Source organism: Formica exsecta, unplaced genomic scaffold (genome assembly GCF_003651465.1).
Source record: "Formica exsecta isolate Colony F162 unplaced genomic scaffold, ASM365146v1 scaffold138, whole genome shotgun sequence".
Classification (NCBI taxonomy): Eukaryota; Metazoa; Arthropoda; class Insecta; order Hymenoptera; family Formicidae; genus Formica; species Formica exsecta.
In genome coordinates this window covers 1555148-1565194 of record NW_021848711.1, presented here as the reverse complement: position 1 = coordinate 1565194, position 10047 = coordinate 1555148, and the positions used below count along the sequence as shown (strand labels likewise).

At 35.6% G+C, this 10047-nt stretch overlaps 1 protein-coding gene across 1 annotated transcript in view; it reads left to right on the top strand.

Moving 5' to 3' along the window:
• LOC115246064 (AF4/FMR2 family member 4) overlaps positions 1-10047 on the top strand; it is a 92760-nt gene that overhangs the window by 48737 nt on the left and 33976 nt on the right.

Below are 10047 nucleotides of genomic sequence, written 5' to 3'. Positions count from 1 at the left end.
AAACACAATTGCATCCATAATTCTACTTAATAAATCATATATCCTATACATATTTCTATGCATATATATATATATATATATGTATAAATATACTTAAATACTTCACATGAATTAAAAAATTGTTTATTATTTCGCAAACTTTTATAACATTTTTAATTGTTTCAATAATTTCTTTAAAAAAATATCCTATTGCTATTAAATTATCTTATTTTAATTATAATTTTAATTAATAATTTAACACTTATTAATCATTTAACACTTTATCAATGATAAATATTTTAAATATTTGATAAATACACTTTTGTTTAAAAAATAAATTTTTTTTAATAAAAAAGAATTAACAACTAATCACTAAGGAAGTAAAAGGACAGGATTTTAGGACACAAATAGAAAGCTTCAAGTGTTCTGTAAAATTTGAAGCTTAGTGCATCCATTTATTGGAATAACCCATTATATACTCGAAAGAAGAAGAAGTTTTCATAACTCTTTGCAAATATGCGAAAAATGGCAATAGACTTGTGGTTCTTTGAGTCTGGGCGTATACAGCTCATAAATGACATTAGTAAGAGACTGTCACCGAACGCTGACAAATATATGTATATATATATATATATATATATATATATATATATATTATATGTATATTGCGACGTGACGCGTAACTCTCTCTTTTGCCGGATAACAACGTTCATAATCTTTGTGTAGGCGCTGCCGTAATATCATAGAGCGATACGTCTATAATGTTCTTATGGAGTGCAGATTTATTAGCACTAAATGTCGCGCTATAATGTGCAAGAACAGTACTCTATAAAGTCGCGTTGCTTTTATTACGATTCATGTGACCCGTCGGAATTCAATTGATCTTTATTCGTAAACGAAGATTCTCATATCACCGCTTTTTATCACTTCATCTCGTGAATCCCGATTGCGTTCTTTCGATTAAACTTGAGGCTAATCTATTTGAGGACGAAGTGAATAAAGACAAATTTATTTTCAATCAGATGCAATCCGGTAGTAAAAAATGTTAAATTTAAAATTTAAACGATTTTAATAATAAAATGCTAACAATAAAAGTTTATTAAGATTAATATATTCTTAATAATAATTATTATCACAGTAGCACATATATATATACAGAAAGTAGTAATACTGCTATTGCTGTACTGATTAATATTTATTAACAATAATTTTTCTCCGAATGAAATAAAGCAATATTACACATATAGAAGAGGAAAGGGATAAAACTAACAATAAGAATTATGGTAAGATAATATATGTATATATTGGACGTCGAAGAAATATATCTATGTAAACTAAAAACTTGATAAAACAGACATCGAAGCACAAAAAAAGGACAGTGACGATATCGGAACCGGGGGAAAAAAAAAAGTATACACCATCGCACACGATATCCGCTTTAGCCACCAAATGTATCACGGCAGTCCTCTCGCGCACGCGCTGCTATACGCGCATGCACACACCATACACACACACACACACACACATACATGCGTGCATAGATGCAACGAGCGCGCATTTACGGGGAGCATCGATGTGTGCGAGCTGTATGGTAGTGCGTGTACGTGTGCGCCGAGGCAGTGCTTCGTTACGAGGGAGGCCCCTGTGTGTGGGTCTAGAATGTGTCCTTGGCCGAAGTGCGTTGACCTTCCGCCGTGGCCGCGCGATGGTGTCCAGACTTCTACTTAGAGCGGGCTAAACCTCTGCCGCGAGAAGTTGGACCTCCCTCGTTCTCCTCTCGTTGTTTCTACTTTCCTCCAGTCGGCTGGAAACACAATTTATATATGTACGAGGCCTCGTATCGAGCCGCGATATTTTTTATTCGAAACTTTGTGCTTTTGCGAAAATTTCTCATTATGCTCGCACAGTTTTGCTACATAAATAATTCCGTATTTTTTTTTTTAAATATAGTTATTTATAATGTATTTTCGTATTTCTTTATTGAATATAAATGTATAAATATTAGTTACATAAATTTTCTTTTCTCTCCGACTGATTATAGCGGAAAAAAGAAATTGTATAGACTTTAACCCGCGAATAATTTATCCGTTGTTGGTGAAACTGGATATTAGATACAGATGTTAAATGATACCGTACTATCGTACATCGTGTATTAATATTTTAGTAAAGCTACTGTCTACTTGATAAGTGTACTTTAGAAACGGATACTGTATTGCAAGAGTTACACTAACGATACCGCGTACGTGTATTACAAATTTTAATAGTATATTAATATTATACAACAAAAACACACGCAACTGGCTTTGAAATAAAATATTATCGTTTCACATAAAAAATGATAATTGTGTGCCCACGTGCCCAAGTTATTTTAATTATATTCTATAGAATAATTCTTTTTTTTTTCAACGTATACATAAATGTTGAAAAGATATATGTATAATCGTATGAAAACGTAATTAATAGTTCGCATAATAGGTACACATAACGTCTTAAACTGAATAAAATATTATAGATGATAGGATGAGAGGGGGATATAAAAAATATTCTTCTCCGTGCTCTGTGAGTATGCAAATAAGGGGAAGTCTGATGTGTTTTGTTACCTCGCGTGCTACTGCCGATGCGATATCCGACCTACGTGCATTTCGAAGGTCGATAACCGCATGAGAGCGAGAGGGGAAAAAGACGAGACGCGGCTTAATATTCGATCGGTGCTATAGACATTCGCGGAACAACTTGTCTCCGCGAACAGTGTGTGTACGACGCTGTCTCGCCTTGGACTTGAATTAAATCGAAAGTGGTCACATAACGGGCATCCACCTCGTGTAATTTCGCGCCTTGTATCCGTGCGGCCAGGAACATCACTTCCGTGAATGTTAATGATGCAGAAAAATGATCATTGATATGGTCGCGCGGTTTTAGAGATTAGTAAAAGATTAGAAAAAATATTTCCCAACAATTTTATTTTTGTTATTAGAGATATCTCTTGGGTTTAAATTTAAAAAATTTTGATTATTTAATTTCAATTACAAGAGAGAAAGAGAAGAGATCAAATTGAATAAACAAACTAAATTTTTTTTCCTTTAAAGCAAATTTATACGCTTTAAAATCGGATAGTAAATTAGTCGCATCGTGCGTGATGAATAAAAGATGTGTCACTCTTAATTATATGAGTGTGAATTACAGAAAACAAGTTTTAATCGCGTTTTATATCACGAAAGAGAGGAGTCAAACGGAAACCGATTTCCATGACTTGGCAAGAGGATATATGTCATCTTGCGGTAATTTGCAAATTGCGAAAAGATCCGGATCGCGATGATTCAAATGAGCATGAGATGTAAGAATTGTTTGCGGATTATATAGGCATTGAAGAGGATGTCGCGATATATCATTAAAAGTACTTCATTAAAAGATGATGTGATATCGTAATTTATAATTAGGTATTATAACTTTGACGTATTCAGATATCATCTTATATGGTACCTACAAGGAAAAAGTGCGTGTCACAGAGCGTGAAACGCGCGCTAGCAATGTGATTAAATTCGAATAAAAAAAGACATTATTTCTTTTTAATTTACGCAAGTTATTTGGAATTTACAACTTATTCAAAAATTATGGGAAAATTAATTTTTTAATATTTTATATATTTTTATATTTTTCTCTTTATTTAATTACATTTCTTTAATCTCTGCAAAGACTTATATCGATATCTATATTGTATATTCTGTTCTTATTCAATATCAGTACGTCGTGAGAGTCATCACATTCTACGACACATAATGCGATCTTCGGAAATGACTTTACTGTTATGCCAATCAGAGCGTCGAGCGACTTGAACCGTAATATTACCAAGGGTTAAGTGCAAGAATGAGGGAGATATATATATATATATTATATGTATATTGCGACGTGACGCGTAACTCTCTCTTTTGCCGGATAACAACGTTCATAATCTTTGTGTAGGCGCTGCCGTAATATCATAGAGCGATACGTCTATAATGTTCTTATGGAGTGCAGATTTATTAGCACTAAATGTCGCGCTATAATGTGCAAGAACAGTACTCTATAAAGTCGCGTTGCTTTTATTACGATTCATGTGACCCGTCGGAATTCAATTGATCTTTATTCGTAAACGAAGATTCTCATATCACCGCTTTTTATCACTTCATCTCGTGAATCCCGATTGCGTTCTTTCGATTAAACTTGAGGCTAATCTATTTGAGGACGAAGTGAATAAAGACAAATTTATTTTCAATCAGATGCAATCCGGTAGTAAAAAATGTTAAATTTAAAATTTAAACGATTTTAATAATAAAATGCTAACAATAAAAGTTTATTAAGATTAATATATTCTTAATAATAATTATTATCACAGTAGCACATATATATATACAGAAAGTAGTAATACTGCTATTGCTGTACTGATTAATATTTATTAACAATAATTTTTCTCCGAATGAAATAAAGCAATATTACACATATAGAAGAGGAAAGGGATAAAACTAACAATAAGAATTATGGTAAGATAATATATGTATATATTGGACGTCGAAGAAATATATCTATGTAAACTAAAAACTTGATAAAACAGACATCGAAGCACAAAAAAAGGACAGTGACGATATCGGAACCGGGGGAAAAAAAAAAGTATACACCATCGCACACGATATCCGCTTTAGCCACCAAATGTATCACGGCAGTCCTCTCGCGCACGCGCTGCTATACGCGCATGCACACACCATACACACACACACACACATACATGCGAAGATGCATAGATGCAACGAGCGCGCATTTACGGGGAGCATCGATGTGTGCGAGCTGTATGGTAGTGCGTGTACGTGTGCGCCGAGGCAGTGCTTCGTTACGAGGGAGGCCCCTGTGTGTGGGTCTAGAATGTGTCCTTGGCCGAAGTGCGTTGACCTTCCGCCGTGGCCGCGCGATGGTGTCCAGACTTCTACTTAGAGCGGGCTAAACCTCTGCCGCGAGAAGTTGGACCTCCCTCGTTCTCCTCTCGTTGTTTCTACTTTCCTCCAGTCGGCTGGAAACACAATTTATATATGTACGAGGCCTCGTATCGAGCCGCGATATTTTTTATTCGAAACTTTGTGCTTTTGCGAAAATTTCTCATTATGCTCGCACAGTTTTGCTACATAAATAATTCCGTATTTTTTTTTTTAAATATAGTTATTTATAATGTATTTTCGTATTTCTTTATTGAATATAAATGTATAAATATTAGTTACATAAATTTTCTTTTCTCTCCGACTGATTATAGCGGAAAAAAGAAATTGTATAGACTTTAACCCGCGAATAATTTATCCGTTGTTGGTGAAACTGGATATTAGATACAGATGTTAAATGATACCGTACTATCGTACATCGTGTATTAATATTTTAGTAAAGCTACTGTCTACTTGATAAGTGTACTTTAGAAACGGATACTGTATTGCAAGAGTTACACTAACGATACCGCGTACGTGTATTACAAATTTTAATAGTATATTAATATTATACAACAAAAACACACGCAACTGGCTTTGAAATAAAATATTATCGTTTCACATAAAAAATGATAATTGTGTGCCCACGTGCCCAAGTTATTTTAATTATATTCTATAGAATAATTCTTTTTTTTTTCAACGTATACATAAATGTTGAAAAGATATATGTATAATCGTATGAAAACGTAATTAATAGTTCGCATAATAGGTACACATAACGTCTTAAACTGAATAAAATATTATAGATGATAGGATGAGAGGGGGATATAAAAAATATTCTTCTCCGTGCTCTGTGAGTATGCAAATAAGGGGAAGTCTGATGTGTTTTGTTACCTCGCGTGCTACTGCCGATGCGATATCCGACCTACGTGCATTTCGAAGGTCGATAACCGCATGAGAGCGAGAGGGGAAAAAGACGAGACGCGGCTTAATATTCGATCGGTGCTATAGACATTCGCGGAACAACTTGTCTCCGCGAACAGTGTGTGTACGACGCTGTCTCGCCTTGGACTTGAATTAAATCGAAAGTGGTCACATAACGGGCATCCACCTCGTGTAATTTCGCGCCTTGTATCCGTGCGGCCAGGAACATCACTTCCGTGAATGTTAATGATGCAGAAAAATGATCATTGATATGGTCGCGCGGTTTTAGAGATTAGTAAAAGATTAGAAAAAATATTTCCCAACAATTTTATTTTTGTTATTAGAGATATCTCTTGGGTTTAAATTTAAAAAATTTTGATTATTTAATTTCAATTACAAGAGAGAAAGAGAAGAGATCAAATTGAATAAACAAACTAAATTTTTTTTCCTTTAAAGCAAATTTATACGCTTTAAAATCGGATAGTAAATTAGTCGCATCGTGCGTGATGAATAAAAGATGTGTCACTCTTAATTATATGAGTGTGAATTACAGAAAACAAGTTTTAATCGCGTTTTATATCACGAAAGAGAGGAGTCAAACGGAAACCGATTTCCATGACTTGGCAAGAGGATATATGTCATCTTGCGGTAATTTGCAAATTGCGAAAAGATCCGGATCGCGATGATTCAAATGAGCATGAGATGTAAGAATTGTTTGCGGATTATATAGGCATTGAAGAGGATGTCGCGATATATCATTAAAAGTACTTCATTAAAAGATGATGTGATATCGTAATTTATAATTAGGTATTATAACTTTGACGTATTCAGATATCATCTTATATGGTACCTACAAGGAAAAAGTGCGTGTCACAGAGCGTGAAACGCGCGCTAGCAATGTGATTAAATTCGAATAAAAAAAGACATTATTTCTTTTTAATTTACGCAAGTTATTTGGAATTTACAACTTATTCAAAAATTATGGGAAAATTAATTTTTTAATATTTTATATATTTTTATATTTTTCTCTTTATTTAATTACATTTCTTTAATCTCTGCAAAGACTTATATCGATATCTATATTGTATATTCTGTTCTTATTCAATATCAGTACGTCGTGAGAGTCATCACATTCTACGACACATAATGCGATCTTCGGAAATGACTTTACTGTTATGCCAATCAGAGCGTCGAGCGACTTGAACCGTAATATTACCAAGGGTTAAGTGCAAGAATGAGGGAGAGGGCTACAACACCTTGTTAAAGTTACGGCCTTTCCCACTGTTCGTACACACCTGCGCGCATCGGCAGACTGGAAAATCCTCCGGCGCTATTAATTCTCGTCGATTTATCTAGAAAAGGTGGACGAAAAAAAAAAAAAAAAAAAAAAAAAAAAAAAAAAAAAACAAGCCGAGTGATAAACGGTCGCAAGCAGCGATACTTAAATACACATCAATCGCGAATCGAGATATAGAGGTGTGTCGTGTTTTTTCGCGTGCTCGAGAAGTTGCGCCGATTTGCATCTGCCACGATGGAAATTATCGAGAATAATCGTTCGTCGCGTACGTTTCTTTACGCTCGTCCAGTCTCCTCGAGATAACGGAATTAAATTACGTAATTTATCGGCTGTGACCGCGACCGGTCGCGGTTACGCATTGCGTCGCCGTGAATTATCTTACGCTGCACGCACAGTGCGAGATGAAAAGCCGAGCAAAAACGATCAATCGCTATTTACGGTCGGCGAGAATTAGCGCGGAAGCAATTCCATCCATGTGCTGACATGTGCTTAATGATCGTATGTTTAAATGGAATATAAATGCATTTACTAACGAAAGGAATTTTAACGATATATATATTATTTATATATAATATATTAATATATTGTTCTTTTAATTTTTACAATCGAATATATTCTTGAAACATAAAATCAATATCAATCAGATTTAAAATCTCCCGTTAAGCTGCCGTTAAGAGATTTTATCCGGTAATAATCACATTTCACGCGTTACAATGATGTATATAATTGCGTGAAAATGACTCACATGTATTGTAATTACTATATAATGACTGGCTGTATGAAGAAGATTCCTATAGATTCTCTAATCGAAGATGAGGCTGCATCGTCCACGAGACGTGATGCAAGAAAATTGCGATTATGACAGCGAAATTGAGAACATGTTATTAGATTACGAGGTGGTGGGGACGAATGGAAATATAGTGACTCACACACGAGATTGCCCCATCGTCGAGATGATACGCTTATCGGATCTCGCTACGATAATCACGAGAACAAACCAATGCATTCTGATTTATTGAGGAAGGTCGAGGCAGGTGCTGCAGGTGTCGAAACGTGTCCTTTCGTCGATTAAGAAATCTTTTATGTCGCAAATAAATTAAACAACACCGACATTCATTACGTTTTATATCGCTTCATCTCCATGCGCGAGTATTTATGCAGTTAGTTATTTTTACGGCGATATATTTTAATTGTTTTGTATGAACGATGATCATCTTTCTTAGAATTTTACGTTGCTTTTTACATTGAATAACATTGAACTTTCCAAGCGTTTAACCTCGAGAGAGTTCGACGAAATTTAATAATTATTAACCTTAACATTTAAGAACGACGAAATGTACGCGACGTTCTTGGAGTTATCTCGCTCGTCTTGGCTCGTCGTCGTGGCGCTCGTCCAAAGGAAGTAACTCGCGAATTTCACGATTCTAATCCGATGTAAAATTTCTCCACTGAGCATGATAATTCTGCGAATCGTCGTTTCACCGATACATTTAAGAACACGGTTGAATCTGCGATCTGGTTAGCATTTAACGATGACGGAAGCTAAATATATATAGACGATCGCGTTGTAAATAATATTGTAAAGCTTCAAGTACCACGTGTGAACTTTCTATTTATTACATCATTCACGACCTTTAAAAGCGACATCAGAAGCAGATATCAAAGGAAGAAACCTTTCTATTAAATCACGAGCGATAATGTTCATGTCGCGAGTATTCGTGGAATACTTTGTAGGAGCACGTTGAACCACGTATTCTAGCCTTCGTATCATTACCATTTCAACCTACACGATACTAAAGAAAGAAAGAAAGAGAGAGAATTGATATCTTGGAACGGCAATAATCAATAATGACAAATAGCAGAAGCAGGGAAATATTACGCGCGCGAATAGAACATGAAAAGAAACCTTTCTATTAAATCACGAGCGATAATGTTCATGTCGCGAGTATTCGTGGAATACTTTGTAGGAGCACGTTGAACCACGTATTCTAGCCTTCGTATCATTACCATTTCAACCTACACGATACTAAAGAAAGAAAGAAAGAGAGAGAATTGATATCTTGGAACGGCAATAATCAATAATGACAAATAGCAGAAGCAGGGAAATATTACGCGCGCGAGTAGAACATGAAACGACCATTAACTTAAAGTAACAAGTTGGCACTTGGCTGTTCTTGACAAGGTAAGAGTCGTCTGCGGTCCCGCAGTCGCTTTCCACCGGTTGACAGCTGGATCTCGTTACATAGTCACGCTCTTTCGGCAGCCTGATAGCGCGAAGCGAAGTTTCGGCGTCTCTCTATTTTTCGTTTCTCAATCCTCTCTCTGTCGCGCAATTGCATTCACAAAGTACGCGGCTGAAAAACGCGCCGCGGTCGCGAGTCTACTATCGGCCGCGGCTGGTTAGGTTACGCAATCGCGGATGGAGCTTACCTACGTTATATGGGCCAGGGACAAGCTCGTTTCACATTGTGTCACGATTCGCGCCGCGACTCGCGAGCGAGCGAGCATGCGGTTCTTCGCCGCGAGATTCTTACTTCCATGTAAAGCGAGCGAGTAAAACGAGTTTATCGCGGGATCGCGGGAGAGAAGGCTACAATCGCGCCTTCATTAATCACTATTAATCATAGTTTCCTCGACGGATCTCGAATTGACCCTTTTCATACGTATGTTGGCAGAATCGATTTCTTTATTGTCGACATTAAACGTCTCGGCAGAGTGAGTCTCCAATTAAATCTTTATAAATACATACATTTTTTTTAATTAAAATTTTTAATTTCCAAAAATTGATTGATCTAAGATAACTTATAGTTTTTTGATATATTAAGTTTCTTTATCATTATTTTAGACGCGAGTTTAGGCGGCTCAAGAAATTTTTTTTTTTTTTAAATATAAAAACATTTATATTAT